The 21,166-nt window shown below is 48.8% G+C and overlaps 1 long non-coding RNA gene across 1 annotated transcript; it reads right to left on the reverse strand.

Moving 5' to 3' along the window:
- Positions 1-1,213: 1,213 nt before the first annotated feature.
- Positions 1,214-3,259, reverse strand: LOC132655397 (uncharacterized). Its single transcript, XR_009593209.1, has 3 exons — positions 3,094-3,259; positions 2,265-2,375; positions 1,214-2,155 (listed from the first exon to the last, which is right to left on the reverse strand). It is a non-coding gene; the product is annotated as an uncharacterized LOC132655397 (long non-coding RNA).
- Between the last annotated feature and the right edge of the window lie 17,907 nt (positions 3,260-21,166).

Raw genomic sequence — 21,166 nt, forward strand, 5'->3', positions numbered from 1 at the left:
CTTCTTCATGTCTGTACAGGGATTTGCTAAGGGGAATCTCGGAGCCACCCTGTGGCAAGAATTATAACTATTTTATGATGAAGGATAAGAAGGCCCAAGGGATTTCCCAGACTCAGTACTAGTAAGTGGCTGAGGCTAGATCTGAAGCTAGTGGCACCTCACAATGTCGTGTGTCTTCCTTCTTCTCCAGAGTAGGTGTATTCTAGTCCTCCTCCTCCTCCTCTTCCTCCTCCTCCTCCTCCTCCTCCTCCTTCTCCTCTTCCTCCTCCTCCTCTTCTAGAAACCCATCCTCAGGGCCAGAGAGATGGCTCAGTGGTTAAGAGCGCTGCCTGCTCTCTCAAAGGACCCGGGTTCAATTTCCAGCACCCCCATGGCAGCTCACAACTATTTGTGACTCCAATCGCAAGGGAGCGGACACCCTCACACCAATGTACACAAAATAAAATTAAATAAGTTATTTTAAAAAGTAAAACATCGGGGGCTGGAGAGATGGCTCAGAGGTTAAGAGCACTGGTTGCTCTTCCAGAGGTCCTGAGTTCAATTCCCGGCAACCACATGGTGGCTCACAACCATCTACAATGAGATTTGGTGCCCTCTTCTGGCTCACACGCATACATTCAGGCAGAATACTATATACATAATAAATAAATAAATCTAAAAAAAAAAAAAAAAAGTAAAACATCCTCTCTGCCTATCAGCTAGCCAACTCAGACAGAGCCTTTAGCAGACTGAGCTAGATGCTAGAAGTTGGGAGGCCCATAATAGGAACTATTATAGGCATGATAGTCAGCCACGAACAAGACCGGAGAAGCAGAAAGGTGTCATGCTGTAAGCAAAGACTATGTTCTAGGAACCGTATGCCAACTACGTAACACCAATGACATCATTCAATCTTCGCTGGATCTCTTTGGGAGTGCATCATTATCTTAACTTCAGATAACATTAAGGTGGAAACGGAGGCGCAAAGAGCTGAAGAAATGTATCCAAGCTCATATACACAGTAAGAGACAAAGATGGGATTTGAATCTGTGTCTCCCTAACTCTAAATTTTACTCCCATTTCCCTTTTCCACGTTGTCTGTCTGGATCTTGTGTCTGTATAGAGGTGTGTGTGTGTTGCTTGGGATCAAACCCAAGGCCTTGTTTCCACAAGGTGTCTTAGGTTTACTCTGCTTTGATGAAACTCCATAACCAAGGCAACTTGGGGAGGAAAAAGTTTATTTGACTTACACTTCCATAGTACTGTTCCTCATCAAAGGAAATCAGGAAGGAACTCAAACAGGGCAGGAACCTACAGGCAGGAGCTGATGATGAAGAGGCCGTGGAGGCTTATTGGCTTGCTCATCATGGCTTCATTCCTCAGCCTGCTTTCTTACAGGACATAGGACCTCCAGCCCAAGGATGGTACCATCCATAAATGGGCTGGCTCCTCCCTATCAATCACTAATGTAAGAAACGTCCTGCAGCTGGATCTTATGGAGACATTTTCTCAGTTCCCCCCCTTCAGGTAACTCTAGCTTGCTTGCATTCTACCACTGAGCTATATCCCCAACACTTGACTTTGTTCTGTTCTGTTCTGTTCTGTTCTGTTCTGTTCTGTTCTGTTCTGTTCTGTTCTGTTCTGTTGTTTTTTAAACAGAGCCTCACTATATAGCTCTGGTGTGAACCTCACTCTGTTAGACCAGGCTGGCCTCAAACTCACAGAGGTCCACCTGCCTCTGCCTCCCTAGTGCTAGGATTAAAGGCATAAACCACCATATCTCGCAAGTTGGTGTGTGGGGAAGGGGCGGAGGTTATTTGTTCGTTTAGTTGGTTGGTTGGCTGGTTGGTTTGTTGTTTTTGTTGTTGTTTTGGGTTGTTTTGTTTTGTTTTGTTTTGTTTTTGAGACAGGGTTTCTCTGTGTAGACCTGGCTGTCCCAGAAGTGTGTGTGTGTGTTTTTTGATGTGAATACAAGCCCCTAATTTCTCTGGGTCCTGCCTGGAACATCACTCAACTTGTAGATTGCGTTCTCAGCCTGGCAGAGGTCATGAAGCTGGGAAACCTTCATGCCATTATCCATCTTCTCCCCGGTTCAGAGGTCAAAGGTTCTCTTCGGTCTGCATTCCAGGATGACGTGACCTTTCGGTGGGACCTTAGCAGCCATACCTTGCCACTTCTGCAGGGGCAGGAGAGAGCAGCAATGAGGAACGCTATCTCCCACCCCACAACTCATACGTAGCCTGGGGCAGACTATTCATTGAGGGGCAGGCAGAGAGGAGACCAACCAAGATAGCGCAGAGATCCATCAAGGGTGCCAAGCTGACAGGTGAGCACACCTGCTCCAGCCCGAGGAGCTAAAGGCCAGTGGAAGCCTGCCCCAGAGGAGAGGATTTTGTCTGGAAAGGAAAGAGGATGGAAGAGAGAGAGAGAGAGAGAAAAAAAAAGCAAGTGAGATCAGATCACTCAATTATACGACTCTAAATCACCCAGAAGAACCTTGGCTCAAACATCCAAGTGGTGAAGGATGGATCTTTACTTTGACTCCTACTAATTTTCGTTGATTTATGTGGCTTGAAGGCATTTATTTCCAGCTCAGAGGCAGCCCCGCTCCCGGGAAGGAGTTGCAGGACTCCTGTACCCGCTCCTCTGTGGGGAGAGGCAAGAGGCAGAGGTGAGTTCAGGCTGCTGTTTGCTGCTCTGTCTCAGAATCGGCAGGGTCTAGTGGGAGCTGCTGGCCCCGAGGCAGCTTCCCCAGAACCCGCCTGTTTCTGGTCACAGCTCCTTGAGTTTAACGCCCCTGGCAGCTTAGCGCTCAGGTTTTTATGTGCGAGGCTGTAATATTTGGTGAGCTGTGAGATGAGCCGGGGAACATCTGCAGCCTGCGCTTTCCTCTCGGCCCTGGCCTGAGATCGGGGCTAGTGGCATAACAAAGTGAGGCCATCCCTCCTCGCCACTCTGACGCCCCACCTATGGCTACTGGCAGAATGCTTCTGCTTTATTGTCATCGTTGTGCCCCTCAGTCCCCGTAGCTCCCCTCTGCCTCTGCCCCATCCCTTGGCTACTAGACTCCAGCAGCAGCTCTTGGCTTTTCAAAGGAGGCATTTCAGTGCTTACATTCCAATCCATCTGCTCAGCTAAACATTCTGAAGAGCAACTCTGAGTCTTTCCAGGATCGCATTCCAGGGACAGGCTGACCATCAGATGCTTCTTCAAGGCAGTCGGTAGGCTCCGGTGAAACCTCCGAGGAATGGATCACCAGCTGACAAGGAAGCTAACAGGTCACCCACAGTCCAGTCAGTCAGTTTTCCTAGACACACCAGAAGTCCAAGGAAGCAGAGTCTATACTTTGCCAACTCCTCCTCCTCTTCCTGGGGCTCACGACAAGTCATTTGGACACTTAAACTCTGCATCTCCAGGCCTATAGTCCCTGAGACTTCCCCCAGCCCAGGGTCAGAGCTGGAGATCGGTGGGTCCGTCTAGAGAAAGTTCTTTTTGGCTCTGCTTCATTCGTTCCCCCCCCCCCCTTGACCTTCTTTTTTAGGACTAGAATAAGGTTTCCTACTCTGTGATGGTACAAGGCAGAGGAAAATGAGACAAGTGACCTTGAAGAAGTACACCTGAGTCTCTGTGGGGAGTTTCTTAATGAAGTCACTATGAGAGGGCGGTCTGAAGACCAACTCGGACCCAGCCTTCAAGATCAAAATGAGTACCTGGACCTGTTATCACGGTTTTTGTTTTTGTTTTTGAAGTGTCGTCACCAGGTGTGGTATCTCACACCTGTACTCTCAGCCATTTTGGGGAGGCTGAGGCAGGAGGATCGACAGAAGTTAGAGATTAGTATGGGCTACGTATGAGCTCCAAGCCAACATGGTCTCTAAGGTGAGATTTGGTCTCGAAGCACAACAACGTAAAACCAAAGTAGTGAGAAATGGGTTTCGTCTTAAACATTTGGTATGTTTTGTGGCTGGCCTAGGGATAGAAACACGAGTCAAAATCTTCTGGCCTCTTGAGGGGCATTCACTACAAATGAATAATCAGCTAGAATGATGAACCCCTCCAAGTGGCTCCCCCGGAGGATTCTGGGCCCACGATTATTACGTCTGGCTTTCTGCGACTCTTCTTTAAGAAGCCTTCACCCACACACATGGCTCTGCCTCTGTCTTGTCCTTTCATCTGAAAGCCTCTTTTTCTCCTATCCCTGGTGCTTCGGCTTCTATTAAAATAGCTTAATCCCCAACTCTACTTCATTAAATAAATAAACAAACAAACCCTTGTAATAAAGATATCCTAACACTCAATGGCTCAATGGGATAGAAGTCAATTCTTCTCTCACAAACAGTCTGCGTTCCTTGTAGGCAGAGGGCTCTCTTCCATACTGTCCGCCAAGGACCCAGGTCCCTTCTCTTGCTTTTCCAACATCCTCAAGAGGGAGGCCTTTGTCAGCAAGTGCTAGACAGATCATGTTCTGGGTCTCAAGAAAAATACAAAAAAATGGATGTTGGGTTTCAGGCCCCGGGTAAGTAGCTGAGGTGCATATGTAACATATCATAGTGGACCTGGCCTTCAGGTTCTCCCAGCATCCCTCAGTCCCTACCGTTATAGGGCATGGTTGGCAGGCTCTGCCCTCTACCTTGAACTTTCCAGCCCAGGGGCTGGGCTTTTCTGTAAATTCCAGACATTTTGGTTCTCCTCCCTCCCTCTGCATTTTCTCTCCACCTGCATGCGCACACATTTTCTCTTTCTCTTCCCCCTCCTTTCTTTCTCACACCCCACGGCAACTTCCCTGGCCTCGTTTCTTGGGACCAAGGAACCTGCCTGAGGGCTGCACCCAGTATACCTTCCTTTTATGCTTTAACTTGACTTGAACTGGCTCATTTTGTCAGCGGAGAAAACCTATTAATGAACAAAACATTCTCATTCCTTAAGGGTCACATCATTTCTGCTTGCAAAACTTCTATTATGTAAGGAGAAGCCTTTTCACACCACCACCCCTAACGGCAAAGAAATCACCCCAGTTGTTCTAACCCAGTGAATTGGTTACTAGACGTAACCCAGCATCACCATGTACAAAACCTTCATCTGTACTAAGTGGTTAGGAAGTGATGAGCCTGGAGAGATGCCTCGGCAGTTTCCAGCACTGGCTGTTCTCCCAGTGGAGTCTGGTTTGGTTCCCAGCACCCACACAGCAGCTCACAACAGTGCTCCACTTTCAGGAGATCTCTTATCCTCTTCTGGCCTCTGTGAGCACCAGGCAAGCTTGTGGTACACAGACATACATGAAGGGAAACACTTGTACACATTACAAAAATAATAATAATAATAAGTAACTAAACAAATAGGAATAGGAAGCAGCAGGATCTAACCAGTAGGCAACACAGATCCCTTCAAACAAAGGAGCCTACCCTGGAAAGAGCCTCTTTTGTTTGTGCTTCAGGGGCGGTTAGCATCAGGGGTTTGGTGCAATGGCTTAGAAAGCGCTTTGTATTTAAACAATGTCTTGGATTTGTAAAGGACCATTTATACCTGTTACCAGATTGGACACGTTCCTTATTAGGGAAACCGAGCTTACCAAAGGGGGAGGGTTTCAAACAAAGTCATGTGAGTCACTAAACTGTGAGGGTGGAAATCTAAGCCCCTCCCTCAAGGTCAATCCCAGTGCTGTTTACAGAGCAAAATGATCTACGCTGCCTGGATGGGGCCAGCACCGTGTCTATGGCTTGGGTCTCAGGAACGGACAATGATTGGTTATCCCAAGGTTAAGGCAAGAGCTAATCATTCAGCTTACTCCAAGCCCTTCATCTTCTCTTAGATGCCCTAGAAAGGGAATCTGTATAGAGTCTTGGCTATGACTGCCCCCTATACCTGGCAAATATGTGCCCACTCTGCCAGCAGATATTACAATGTCTTAAGTAGCAGGACGCTAAGAGTCTTCTTAATGTGTCCCTTTTACAGATGGGGAAACTGAGACACAGACTAGGAAAATACCTTGCCGGTCCTATCGGGGCTGATTCAGAGAGAGCCGATATATTCATTTGACTCTCCAGACTCTAGATTCTGGACTAAGTTAGAGCCCACCACACCGACATCCTGTCCGAGCATTCTTCCCACGGGTAAGCAGAGGAACAGATCTCAGCTGGGTCCTGGGTCTCCCCAGTTAGAACTGACCCTTTTTCCATCTCCATTCCCACCTAGCTGGGCAAGCTTCCGAGGCAGGGCCAGGCTGTCCTGAGCCGAAAGATGAATTAATCAATTTGATGAGGATGTTAAAGCTTTCTCTTCGCAACTAATTATGGCCTGATTTATAGGCCTGGCCTTGGTTTGATAGAGCTCTCCTCGTGACAGGGATGAATGCGGTACTGGCATGGACCCCTTCATCTCCTCCATTCCTTACCCTTGCTCCCTCCTCCTTCCTCCCTCCCTCCCACGTCTCCTGCCTCTGCTCTCGGCTCCCACAGGAACACCTTAATGACACAATGACAAGCTGCTGAAGCATGGCTCCCTCTCAGTCGCATCTGCCTTCCACACTGCCATCCCTCCTGTGTCCTCTGACGTGGGCAGATGGGTGCTATGCCAGCGAAGGCCTGTGCCAGCCTTCCTTCTGGAAACAAAGAGTAATATAAATATTTTGAGTTGACCCCGGCATCTTTCTTCATGAACACTTAGAGAGCTATTGAAATGAGCAAATTGAACCGAGGATGGATAGAGGCTTCAGGTAAGGTTCTCCTCTATTATTCTCAGATGGGAAAACTAAACCAGGAGAGGATTTGTCTGCAGTTCCACACAAAAGAAAGGAAAGGGCAGGATGCGAAGGGCAGGGTGCAGGGGGAGGGAGGAAGTGACGAAGGGCATGGTGCCGGGGGAGTGATGGCCTGGACGTCTTCCTCCAGGTGTATTTCCTTGTACCTGAATGACTCTACAGGAGAGTTCCCAGGATGAACTGGTTTTCTAAGGCAGCTCATTTTCACCAAATTTTAGGTCTCATAGAAGAGATAAGGAACAAACCTGGATCCTTACATTCTTACCTTCCTTAGACTTGAAGGACATTATAAATTCTGGCACTAACGAGGTGGAGGCAGGAGAATGAGGTCATCACCAGCTGCACAGTAAGCTTGGGGCCAGCGAGCGAGACATAAGAGCCCGATTAAACAGCAATAACAAAACAAAACGGAACAAAATCCTCACTGCACAGGCTCAGCAGGAAGCTCCCTATGGAGCTTAGTACTTAGTACTTACAAGTATGGTAAGTGCTCACTGAGACGCACAGTGGCCTGGCAGCCTCCTGCTCCCACAGTTCCCACTTGGCCTGGAAACCACTGTGTAATATTTCTGCAGTACATTCACCACAGTAAGACATTAGCCGAAACATAAGCACCAGCGTTAGACCTCGGCTGCACCCTAGCCGAAAGACAGTTTCCCAGCCCTCACTCTGATCCCGGTCGGAACAGGAACTTAATCCAAAATTCAAATGTGACTGAGTCTCAGACTCTATCCCTTCCTGAATGTAAAAGACAAACATTAACCTTAATTCTTCTTTCAACTCAGCGGTTCTCCCTTAGAAGATACTGGACAAAGAACAGAGAGACATTTTGGGTTTCTGCACGCAAGGAATCCTTCGTATCTCCCGCAGGCGCAAATTGCCAAGAACTCCCAAACTCCTCTTAGAATTTAAAGGCACCGGGAACATTAGCAGCTTGATACGAGGAAGCCAAGCCAATAACAAGTGTGGAGTTTGGACGATCGCCTGCCAAGTGCTGAGCAGCAAACTCTTCAAGGATTTGTTTACTTGCTTATTATTTTATGTGTCTGGGTGTTTGCTTTGCCTACATGTGTGTATATGCATCACGTGTGTGCCTGAGGCCCACGGAAGCCAGAAGAGGACATTAGCTCCCTGAAGCTGGAGCTACAGATGGTTATGAGCCGCCATGCAGGTGCTGAGAACCAAACCTGTGTCCTCTGGAAGAGCGGTCAACGCTCTTAACCCGTGAGACATCTCTCCAGGCACAGAAAACACTTAAAACTTTTGGAGGGAGATAAGCCAGTGGTTAAGGCCAGGTCTAGAGTCAAGATTTGGAGATTAAGTCTTAGAGGATGGTGATGGTGTCACACGCCTTTAATCCCAGCACTCGGGAGGCAGAGGCAGGTGGCTCTGGGAGTTCAAGTCCAACATGGGCCACAGAGTGAGTTTCAGGACAGTTGGGACTACACAGAGAAGCTCTATCATGAAAACCAAAACGACACCAGAGGATGAAGTGTGGTGTCAGGATGAAGAGCTGAAAATGGATGACTTGAGAAAGAGTCCGGCTTCCTGCCCTCTTTCCTTGCCATCTTCTATCTGGGGACACTACCTAGATGGAACCTAGGGTCTCGTATTCACAACCCCCTGAGGTCTTACAGATGCTTTAGCACTGAGGTGTGACTCGGCTGTGACTACCACCTGCCCTCCCAAGGCCGGGTGTTCAACCTTTAGCAACAGAGGAAAGGGGAGAGAAGGGAGAGAAAGGCAGGGGAAGGGGAGGAGAAGGAAAAGGAAAAAGGGACGTGAGAGGGAGGGAAGAAAGGGGGAGGAAAAGAAGAGGAAAAAGGCAAGGAACCGGTGAACGATGAGCAAAAGGGAATTATGAGGTGGGCTGGTTGGGAAGGTTACACAAAATGGACACAGTGTTCAAATACAGAGCCCTAGGCAAAGGTCTGAAAGATCTGTTGAGTTGGAGAGACGGCTTACAGGTCTCTGCTCCTTCAGAGGACCACAGTTTGGTTCCCAATGCCCACCTCCAGCGGTCCACAGCTGCCTTCAACTCCAGCTCCAGAGGATCTGACATCCTCTTCTGGCCTCCGTGGATACCCGCACGCTCACAGACATACGTACACACAAATAAAAATAAAAGTCTTTGCAGAGATGGCTCAGAGGTGGCACAGAAGAGCACGGGTTAATAGAGCCAAAGACCCTGGACTGGTTCCCAGCACCCACTTTGTGGCTAACAACCAACTATAACTCTACTCCCAGGGCATCCGAAGGCTTCCTCTTTTCTCCTCAGGGACCAGGCAGGCAGGTCATTCACACACACACACACACACACACACACACACACACACACACACAGGCCGGCGAAACGCTCGTCCACATGAAATAAAAATTGAAAAGAAGACTTTCATTTCACTTTTGATGCCCACTTTAGGATGTCAAAGCTCTTGATTTCTCTGGCTGCGAGTTAAAAAGGCTGGGCCGGAGCTCTATGCCCTCCTCAGTTTTGACACTCTAGGATTACTGTCTTTATCTCTTTCTAATTCTCTCCTCTGTGTGAAGCATCCTGGCTTGTCCCGCTGTGCACTTATTTTTTATTACATTGGGCTTGTTCTCTGGCACAGAGGAGTGCCTGTTTTCTCCCATTAGACACATAAGCCTCTGAAAAATGCAAACAGACCGTAACTCCCAACTCCTGGTGTCTCCCGTGCAAAGCTTTGCCGGCTGGCAAGACTCCCTGAGTTCTCTGGGGCAGAGATGCCTGAATCGTTGTGTGGCCTCCCCTTGTGTTTTGGAAGGGGCCCTTGTCTCTCTCCCCATCCTGTCCTGTCCCAGATTCCAAAGCCGCCTGGCCAGGAGCCTCCCACAGCTGTGCCTCAGCCCCACTCAACTGCACCCTACCCTACCCCATCCCGGCTGTTTAAAGGATGTCGATGTTGAAGGTCCCAGTTGTATGGGGTATCCATAAAAATCTCTTTCACAGAAAAAAAAAAAATCCCTCAGTCACCAAACAGCAGTTTTGCAAGATCTCCAAAACAAAATAAAAACCCAAGAATAAATATTAGTGAAGAGACGAGGCTTCTCAAAGGCAAAAGCAGGGTGGAGGAAGCAATCTGAGACAGACTGGAATCTTTCATCTTACAAACTGCATCTCCCCTGACTCTCTCCGCCAAATCCCCACCCATTCCACTCATCCCAAGCCACGCTCTGCCTCTCCCTCACATGGAAACACGTGGCGCTGAAGGGTTGATCGTGAGCTCAGAACTTTCTTCAGATGGGAAAGAAAAAAAAATGCAACCACAAACAGCTGCCCTATGAGCCTTCATGCCAGATTCCAGACTCCAGCTCAGACTAAGGATGTTGATGACCTCATCGGTATCCACGCTTAAACTCACTTCTCTAAGGCCAGCTAGGCTGCTCTAGCATTTCTAGCCAGCAACTGTGCAGAGTCCTTGAAAACTGTGCAGGCTCCTTGCATGGTGAGTTCAGGCCTGAGCTGCGCATGGAGGGGATCTTAAAATCTGCATCAAAGGTGAGGCAGACAGCCTCTCCCCCGACCTCCACTCTACCCCTTCAACAAGCCCCTTTGCTCACTAAAACAAAAGACTTTCCTAAATTAAAGGCCTGTTACCTTCCATTTCCATTTGGATCCAATCGGAAAAGCAAGAATTCCTGAGGCAAACGGGTGTATCAGAACCTGCCCCCAGCAGGCTTGCTAAACTATATGAGAAAAGGGTAGAGGAGCATAAAGAGGCTGAAGAGTTGAGGGGCTGAAGGAGTCAACATTCTGCAGGGTCAGGACTGGAGAGGAAGTTTTAGAAGCCGTGTAAAACAAACCTGACACGTTGCAGAGGGAAGCCCAGCCCAGAGGAGGGCTCCCTCACCAAGTCAACAGCAGAAAACTAGGACTCTGGTCTTCTGACTCAGTCCTGGGCCAGCTATGGAAAAGGAAAGTCCACCAGCTCTGAACAACAAATCTGGCCTCGCTGGCCAGTTTGCCAGGGATCTTCTCCACCTCAAAACACGTGAAATCGCCCGTGAGCTGTTTGCAGAGTGACATGAGTGGACAGAAAGGGGTAGGTCTTGAGATCAAGACAGCGAGGAGAAACGTCTGAGACTTCATCCACCTCAGGCTGAGTAAACAGTTACATTTTGGCTTGGTGGGGGCTGGAGCGGTGGCTCAGCATCTAAGAGCTCTTGCTGCTCTTGCAGAGGACCCGAGTTCAGTTCCCAGGGTCTCCATGGTGACCCGGAGCCACCTGCAGCTCCAGCTCCAGGAAATCTGATGTCTTCTTCCGGCCTCCATGAGCTCCTGTGTGTGCACACATACACTCAGGGGCACACGCGCACACGTAAAATAAGTTGGAGTCCCGGCACCTTCTAAATAACGTAAAGTTCACTGTCTTAACTTTCACTGTGCGTGTTTATTCATGACAGAGGGACATGGGCAGAACATATGTGGGCGCCAGAGGACAGCTGTGCCGGAGTTGGTGCCCTCCCTCCACGGTGTGGATCTCGGGGTTCTAACTCAGGTTTTCTGGCTTGGCGCAGGGGCCTCGACCCTCTGGGCCGTCTTTCCCATCCCACTAACCACCTTGAAGAATTGCCGTGTCATCGACATGATCGCGTTGCTGATACTTGAAGCTAAGTTCATTAAGCAACACCTCTCGGATCCCATCTCATGCTGCCTCCTGGAAACCAGTGTGGGATTGTTTTTTTGTGTGTCTCAAAAAATTAGCAGATCCACGCAGCAGCTATCTTTTCATAAATGGTTCACTTCACTGAACAGAGTGTCCTCAGGCTTTCTCCGTGGTGCAACAGAATCTCCTCCTCTGGAGACTTGAGAGATGGCTCAGGGGTTAAGAGCACTGGCTGCCCGTTAAAGGACCAAGGTTCTATCCTCAGTCCCCACATTGTGGCTCACAACCATCTGTAAACTCCTGTTCCAGGTAATTCAACGCCTTCTTCTGGCATCTATGGAGATGATGCACAAGTGGTGCCAAAAAAAAAAAAAAAAAAAAAATTTGCAAGCAAAACGTACATACACATAAGATTTTAAGTTAACTTAAAGTGCACATTGAATGTCTAAACGTTGGTTTTATCTACTATTTATCTGCTTGCTTACCTATTTAAGCATCTGTTTTTATTATGTGTATGTGGAGGGGGGAGGTATGTGCGCATGACTGCAAATTACCCACAGAGGTCAAAGACCCTCGGGAGCTGGGGTTACAGGCATTTGTAAACCACCTGACGTAGGTACTGGGAATTGAACTCAGATCCTCAGGAGAAACGTGCTGTTAACCGCTGAGACATCTCTGCAGCCCTTGCTTACCTACTTTTTGTTTGTCTGTTTGGGGTCAAGGTTTCTCTGTGTTGCCCTGGCTGTCCTGGAATTTGCTTTGTAGACCAGGCTGAACTCAGAGATCGGCCTGCCTCTGCCTCCCAAATGCTGAAATTAAAGGCATGCACCACCGTGCCTAGGATTTATTTTGAGATAGCGCCTCATGTAGCCCAAGCTGGTCTCAGGCTCACTGTGTCGCTGAGGATGGCTTTGAACTCTTGATCCTCTTGCTAATCTCTACTGAGATTACAGACATGCACCACCATACCCATCTGATGGGTCCTTCCTGTTCGATTCTCTTTATACCCTAAAATCCTCAGCATGGGTTTAAAGGCTATCTCTACTATATGGTAAGATCTCTCCAAACAAGAGGCTACTTTCCTCAACATTTGGGAACTTGCAAAGCCGGGACGAGTCCAGGGGCCCTCATATTCTGTGAGGCCTCAAACCTTTATCACCGTTAGATCTCTGTTTCTCAAATAGGCCATTATCGATGCTCTCTGCTGGACAGGTCTCTCGGGGCATCCTTGGATGTCCATAGAAGGTGTTAGCAACATTCCTGGCTTCAACCCACTAGTTACCTATAGCATGCAAATTGTGACAATTAAAATGTCTCCAGACAACACCAAACATCGCCTGCGCTCAGGGTAAGAAGAAGGCGAAGGAAGCTGAGAATCACTGGCTGAGGCTGAAGGGTGAGAAGGGATACCTCCGCTTTTGATGGTGTTGTGGGAATGGGAGAGATTTTCCTAGCAGAGAGGGCAGATATTCATCAGATTATGAGTTGATGAGTAACACGATTGCACCCCCCAGGTCTCTCTGAATGGAAACAGGGAAGGTTCCGAGTGAGTGAATTCCTGCCTTGAAGAAAGAAAATCTTCCTGTCAGATCACTGGGGTGATAAAGAAGGAAGTGGTGGAGAATGAGGTCATGCCTCGTGAGGAGTTACTGGAAAGAGCAATTAATTCCCACCGTTCAGACAGGATCTGCTAGTACTCTGAACTTGGGGTCGAGTACATAAAAGGTTCACTCTGGTTGGATCCTGCCTGGCTAAGGAAGAGAATCCCAGAGACCAAATGACTTTTCTAACATTGCCTATCATCTCAAAGATCAGGACTTGAACCAGCTCGGCACTGACCATGTAAAGACAGGCGTGTTTGGTATAACCCAGTGTCCTCTCTTACTGTAGGATCAGCTAGAGTAGAAAGAGTCAAGAAGCGTCTCTGGGTGACCTTTTCCCGGGGTGAAATAGAGACCCTTCTTTGGACAGGCCATTTCCCAAGATGCTTTGAGGTTGCTGGCTCCCGAGCCCACTATCTTGCTTTCTTCTTGTTGTGGACTGATAAGCTATCAAGCTCTGCACTCGGTCAACTGCGGAAGTGGGAGACAGGGAGACCCTGAGGCTGTCAGGAAAAGACTGGCAGAAAAGAAAACAGAAAAAGCGAAGCATCCTGGGGATAAACCTGCTGACTAAATTTTTATGAAGTAGGAAGGAAGACAAAGGAGTCTCAGAAAACTGGAGGGGAAAAACAGGAAAGACAGAAGGACGCACAGAACCACTGAAACAGAACATAAGGAGAGTTCTCCTCCCCTTTCTTTTTTTATATAATTTATTTAGTTTTAATCTTATGTGCATTGGTGTTTTGCCTGCATGTATGAGAGTCTTGGATCAGCTGAACTGGAGTTACAGATAGTTGTGAGTTGTCTTGTGGGTGCTAGGAATTGAACCCAGATCCTCTGGAAGAGTAGCCACTGCTCTTAACCTCTGAGCCATCTCTCTAGCTCCTCCCTTGCTATTAAGATATATAATAATATATATATTATTAATCTCCTTATTGACCAGTAGGCTCATTTCTTCTTCCTCCTACCCTGCTTCCTTTGCCTTCTCTAGCAGAAGCCAGAGGACAGCCTCTAGCTTGAGGTCTCTTCTCTTCCCCCTACCCACAAATAAGTATGCAAAGCTGGTTCCCCTACCCTGCCTATCTTCCTGTAGGAGCACTGAGATTACAGACTCCCAAGCTAACACACGTTACTTTACTTGGGCTCTGGGGATTTGAACTCAGGTCCCTACAAGTGCTGTGAGCACCGTGCCCTCTCCCCAGCCCTAGACGGGCTATCTTTTGGTATGCTTTTCTTCTGTCTTAGCTCCCCAAGAGTTAATAATGCAAACCAGATGTCCTTAAAACTTATTTGTGATTAGATAAAGAAGGAAATCATCAAGAGTGATTTCCTGTGTGTCTTCGGGAAAGCCACTCAACCATACTGAACAGTGAGGCCTCCCTCTTATTTAAAAGGGGGAAAAATGCAGCGATTCCTCCAGCCAGCTCTAAGGAGAGGGCTCATTGTCTAACTCAGTGGAAGTGCTAAAGAGCTGTTCTTTCATCTGAAACTACCTGGGGAGAGATTTTCTTACCATGAGCTTTTACATCCTCATTCATTTGAATTGGTGTTCTGGGAACCAGGCAGGGAACAGGTATTTTTATCTTACTTTAATGGATAAGCAGTAGCGTAACTAGTAAAAAATGGATCTCTCCTTTCTTGCACTCCTCTGAGGACCTCAGGGAAGGCTGGGCCATTCTTTGAGTGGGAGTCAGAGAATGGGATAGATTATGAGGAAGGGGAGCTTGCTCTTTCAAGAGGGGAAGGACCCATAGGCTAAGAGGAAGGCTGCTGATGTCAAGTCAAAGCTCACGTCAAGATGCCAAACCCTTGACAGTCAGATGGGGTCCCTGTAGTTCCAGTGATAGACACACACACACAAACACACACACACACACACACACACAGCACTACAAGTGTTCCCAGCCTGGGCTCTCAGTAAGGAGTTGTGCTTCTTCTCCTCGCTCTTTCTCCCAGGCCTGCCTTCTCTTTCTCCAAGGCTTCCTCTGCATTCCCACTCAAAGACTTGTGGGTGGCAACATTTATTTATACCCTTCTCTACAGCCCACATCCTCCAGGGGCCAGCTCAGATTACACACGCCCTTAAGAATCCTTCCTTTCCTTTGTTATTAGATCCCCAAATTAGTCGACAAGAACAAGATCCCTCCACGCTGAGAAAGACAGCAGTAAATTGGGAATGAGTTATCTGCCCTGTGTAACACATATGCCCACATGAAAGCTAACACTCCGGAGATGACGTCATGAGCTGCACTGCCTTGGGCTCTGAAATCCCCATTTGGGAGGGGCGGGGGGGGAGTGGCTTTTGCAGAGTTAAAGGGACTGTTTTTTGTTTTTTTCTGGATATTAAGAATTCATGGGTTTGTTTTTCTTTTATTGTACCACACACAGTCCTGGCCCTATGCCCCCACCTCTCCAGGACAAGGACTGAATTTGTGTGTGACTCAATGGGGGGGGGGGGGACATTTCATTCAGAACCACCTTGGACCATCACTGGCCTAGATTTTTGTTTTGTTCTGTTTTGTTTGCTTTTTGTTTTTTGAGACGGGGCTTCCTCTTTGTAACAGCCATGGATGGCTGTCCTGGGACTGGCTTTGTAGACCAAGCTGGCCTCAAACTCACATAGATCCGCCTGCCTCTGCCTCCTGAATATTCCACCGAATGGCCTAGATTTTTTTTTTTAAGCATTTACCTCCCTGCTTTGAAGTCCAGCATAGAAGTGAATCTCCAGGAAAGAGGTCTCCAATATGCCAAAAAAAAAAAAAAAAAAGAGGGGGGGGGGTGGATTCCAAGTTCAAATCCAAGAACAAGACTAGCAAAAAGGGAGGCCCGGCCATAAAGCTGGAGGAGCCTTCCTCCATCATAGCGAGAACACAGTCACCAAGCAGGAAAAGGGTGTCTCTCTTCTCCCTTAAGGGGTACCTGGAATCTCTTTCCAGATCAACCACACAAAGAGAGAGAGTTCACCTGTTCGTAGAGAAGATCGTGGGTCGGGAGAGGGTCCCACAACCCGAGCAAGTTCCGAGGACAGGGACAGAGAATCCACGCCTGGAGTCCCTCTACCCTGCTGCAGCCGCAAGGCATAGAATCACCAGCAAGCGAGGAGAGTCTGGCAAAAATCAGAGCCCAGCCAGAGGCCGGGAACCCGGAGCTTTCGGCGGCGCGCGGCGGCAGCCAGCCGCTAGGGTGCAGCTGTGGGCTGATGTGCGGTCCTCGCCGGGGGCGGAGCCGCGCAGGAGATGAGCTGGCAGCGATGGCGAGGAGGTTCGGTGTTGTTTCTACTGTAACTATAATTAGGCGGATTCTGTGTTTATTTAGGCTGAGAGCTGTAAGATAAATGACAGCTTCGAAGATGCTTTTCAGCACTTCATAAATCACCCACCGGCCCGGGCAGTTTGCTTGTATCACGTCTCAGTTCTCCCTCGGTACCCTGTCGTTCCCCCTTCGCCCCCATTCACCTCGGAAGAGGGCACAGCCTGGACGACCCACGAGCCCGCACCACAGAGGGCAGGGGGCAAAGGGGAAGGTGGTGTCTGTCCTTCTCTAAGCTCTCGGGCGGCCCGGAATCAGTGCCCAGAAACTGCCTGGAAAGCTGACAGGGAAAGCTTCCTCCCAAGGTGGTCCCGAGGCCCAGTGGGGATGGGTTGACAGGCAGGCTTGCCCTCCTCTGGGAGAATATGGTCTCTAATCGGCTCTAACTCTTCCCCCTGCCTCGCTGACACAGCTGGAGATTTACTGGAGACGCTGGAGAAATATTTATAGTACAAGGAACCCTCCTTTCCCCTCCTAGGCCTGTCTGCGGTGTCTCCTGGGGCTGGGGTGAAAGAGCCCACGTCTTTTCCCATTGGAGAACACGTTCTGTGATGAGGCTTCCCAGAGGGAGTTTGGAACTCCTTGGCCATCCGAAAGAGCAAAGAACCAGCGAGCAACCCATCTCTCCTACCTAGGCCTGGGGCAGCTCTGTCCGTTTAGCAGGAAGGGCAATGGGCCAAGGAGGGGTTAGGGAGAGCTTAGACTTGAAGCTTGCAAAATAGATTGCGGAGGCCTCACCCTAGCAGAACAGGGAACACGGCTATACCTGGGCCAGGCACCTTTCCAGGCAGACCGTCTCCCATTCGAGCTGTGACTCACAGGGTCCAGGTTAGACCCTCAGGGACAACCGTACGGCTTCTAAGTGTTTGACTGTAAATTGGGAGACGTTCATTCAAATCTTAGCTCTTCTCGCAGCGGAAATGGCTGTTCGCTCCATCTCTGGATTTTGGTTTCTTCTCCATAAAGAAGGACAAGTCAGGGATGGTAATCCAGGCCTGTAATTCCAGCCCTGGGGGAAAAGGATTGTGAGTTCAAAATCAGCCAGGGCTACCTAAAGGGGTGCTGTGGTCCAGGACATAGAAGCGGAGGCAACCTATTTTCTGGGATAGTTTCACTTCTGGCAGCTCAATTCCAAGTTCTGCCTTAGAAGAGCATACTGACTTTTGGAGACGTAGCTGTGTTCATGGCCTTGACTGTGGCGTTATCACAGGTGAGTACTTCCCTCCAAACTCACCAATGATGCTGTGTGCCTCAAGCATCTAAAGCTTTCTTTCTGTATGTCAATCAGTTTGTTTTTCAATGCACGCACAAGCTGGAGGGTTGCTAAACAGATAGCATGGCTAGCTGGAGCTAGCTCACAGCCTACCGTGCAAGCACAAGGACCCGAGTTCAGATTCCCAGCACCCACACAGAAGCCAAACACAGCCAACAGCTATGTCTATAACCCCAGCACTGGGGGGGGGGGGGGGGGCGGAGACAGGCGGAGGCCTGGCGTTTACTGGCCAGCCAGCATAGTCAACTTGATGACCTCCCAGTTAGGTGAGACCCAGCAGCAAAAAAAAAAAAAAAAAAAAAAAAAAAAAAAGTGAAGAGCAACAGATGAGGACTCCCAATATGACCTCCAACCTACACACACACACACACACACACACACACACACACACGGGCAGGTGCGCCCGCCCACATGTATATACACCTGTGTATGCATAGATATACCCACATACCTATGTACACACACATACCCACACAAACACACATACACAAAAAAGGGGGAAAATGTATGTTAAATGTGAACGCTGAGCCGTGTGCTAACAGCCTCACAAACGGAGTTCAGCGCGGATGTATTGTTGTGCTCATTCCCAAACGATGCTCCATCATCGTCGAGAGATGAGTTATGTCATACTCGCAATGACGGCATGCTATCAGCTGTCCCCAGCCCTGACAAATTTCTTTGTGGCATTATTAACAGCACAGCAGTGACAGTGAGAGGCAGCGACGTCAATGCTGACAAGGTCAAACCTCCAAGCCCGGGATCTATTTGCAGGGCTCAGGCTCTGCGGAAGAGCTTGGTTCTGCTGGGAGCAGGAGGCGGAGCTTGGGGTTTTGATTCGCCGGGCCTGGGTCCCTCTGGTTAACTTGTCTTCGTCTTTTCGTTCCATTTAGTCCACGTGTACGGCATGTGCCATGAAAGTGAATGCTGGCTGAGAATCTTTCCCTGGGGGTGTTTATTGCCGTTTAAAGAGAGACACACGAAAGCGAGTGAACGCTCAGAGTTCAGGGACAGGATCTGCAGAGGGTACTGGAGTGTCGTGGAGGAAGTGGTTGAATACTCCCACGGTTTAGTGTTCTATGCATGTTGGATAAAAAATGCTCCAGCAAACAGCCTCTGACAGAAGAGCTGGAGAAAACCGCAATCCCAACAATGCTATGAGGCAAGCCATCTCAATTAAAGGAAGCGGGGAAAAGGCCTGTACCTTCTTGCAAACAACCCCTTGAAGCCAGAAATATACATATGTGCCTATTGGGACTGTCTTTCCTTCTGCACTGGCTCTTAGAACATCCCAAGGCTATGTGTGGCATTCCTCTAGGGGAACCGTTCTTGTTCTGAAACAAGATGAGCGGAGCAAGCAAAAAATGGAGGGCTTCTCTCCAGCTGTTTCTTGGTGCTGAGTCCCGACTTCCAAGATCATGAAAGGAAACAGCCATTGTGAGTCACCGTGTGGCTTCTACAGAAGTTGGATGAAGATGAACCAAGTCTCTCCACTCTTCATATGATCAAAGGCCTCTTGTTGCATGTGTGGACTCACTCGCTCTGGGGCTTAGGAGCTGACGCACACAGAGATGACAAAATTACAGGAGTCTGCCCACGGGCTCAGATTCCACCAGACACAGAGACTGGATGAGAATTTGTGGGATCAGGCTACACCGCCAGCCCCAGCCCTATCCAGGTAGGGAAGAAAAAAAAAATCTGTGGCTGCTCGAAGAACGTAAGGATTGATAGTTCCCTTCTAAAAGATAGTGTACTCCTTTCATTTATGTTTTGGTGTGAGATGCTAAAATGCAGGGAGGCATGGAATAGCTGTCAAATTTACTAATGGGATCCATCCTCGCAGCCCAGATCTTCAGAAAACTTCTCGCAGTGTAATAATTCAACCCTCTTTGCAGAGCTCTGCCTCATTTCTGCTCTCTTGGGGAAGCAAGCAAAGAAACCTAGGCATTTCCTGTTCGGCGCTCATGTGTTCCTTTAAGACATTCTAAAGTCCCTGTCTGGATCACTTTGGTATATTTTTTTCCCCATTGTCGACAACCTCAGAGAAAACCTCAAACTCTGGCCAGCATCTACAGAGAAACCCAAGCGGCTGTCATCAAGCAACCTCCTCCCGCTGACCCCTGCCTTCAAACCGCACTTGGCCAACCTCCCTGACTTTTCCCACATCTGAGAAAATGCAGCAAAGCCCGTTTTGCAGCGTGAGCACGTAAACCCCACATTCAGCCATCCTCGTTCCTCTGCAGCCCCTGACTGAGACCAGCTCAGAAAACAGAGAGACAAGACAGTAGAATCAGCTTTGAAAATCTGCCCTTTGGTCCAGGAGGGATGACGTCACTACGTTTTCCAGAAGGTTCCCGCAATTCAAGTTTCTTAACCCGTTGCGCTCCTTCAAGACCAGTGCGCTCTTGGAAAGCAACAGCTCAGAGCCGGTGTGAATGCTAGGTGGTTCTGTCTGGCTCCACAAACATTCGCTGAGTGTCTACTGAATGTCGGCCACCATGACAGGTCTGAGCAATTACCGCTAACTGCCTGTTCCTGTGAACTGGTTGGCCATGGCTAGAGATGCTGTTGGGCAGCAGGGGACAAAAGGACTGAAGACACAGCCAAACCTGTCATCGAAGCTCTCTTTTCAAAGAGCGTCCCAAAGGGCCCACCATGAGAAGGAGGCAGACACATAGAGGGATCCTATCCTCTCTTGGGCTAACGCACTGGCATTGAATTAGCTGCGTATCTCACCTTCTGAATCACGACACAGGAGATGGAGTTTGGGATCTCAGGTCAGATCTGGGTTCAACTCTTGTGCTTAGAAGTGAGTCCCTGACCCTTGAGTCTGACCAGGCAGACTGACCTGCCTGGCAGGTGAGGTACTGTAACATGAACTCTCTGTGTGTGCGAGTCACCTGGGGATTTTGTTCAACTGGAGGATCCCGCTCGGTCCATCTGAGTGGGCCTGAGACAACGCGTGTCTAACGTGCTCTGGAGACAAGCTGTGGACTGTGCTTTGAGTGGAAGGATACAGCTACTCATTTGCTAAACGTATGTTAACACTAAGGAGGCCGAGGCAGGTGTGAGTTCCAGACAGCCAGAGCCATGTAGAGAGACCCTGCCTCAAAAGAAAAAAAAAAAAGGAAGGATAGAAGGAAAAGCTTGATGGCTATACAGTGCCAGATATATACAAAGAGAAAATTGTGTAGGGCCCTACTAAGTGATGAGAGCTACGGCCACTGTAGCGTGACCATTGCTTACGCTGCTGAAATCATTAGAGCGTATCAAGCCATCCAGAAGTTTAATCAAAAGCTAAAATAAAGGGAGTTGGAGGAGGTGAGTAAATGCACATGGGAGATCATTTCAGATCTCCAGCACCCATATTAGACGCCAGGAACAGAGGCTAGAGAAAGAATTCAATGGTTAACAGCACAGGCTTGATTCTTCAGCACCCGCATAACAACTCCAGTTCCGGGAGATCGGATACCCAATGCTGGTCTCTGGACAGCAGTCGTATGTATAGTACTCAGGCATATAAGCAAGTAAAACACCCATACACATGAAACAATCAGAAAGAAGCATAAGCACGCCTGTCATCCCAGCACTCAGGGAGGCAGAGGCAGGCGGATCTCTGAGTTCA

The sequence above is a fragment of the Meriones unguiculatus genome, chromosome 7, assembly GCF_030254825.1.
Source record: "Meriones unguiculatus strain TT.TT164.6M chromosome 7, Bangor_MerUng_6.1, whole genome shotgun sequence".
Lineage (NCBI taxonomy): Eukaryota > Metazoa > Chordata > Mammalia > Rodentia > Muridae > Meriones > Meriones unguiculatus.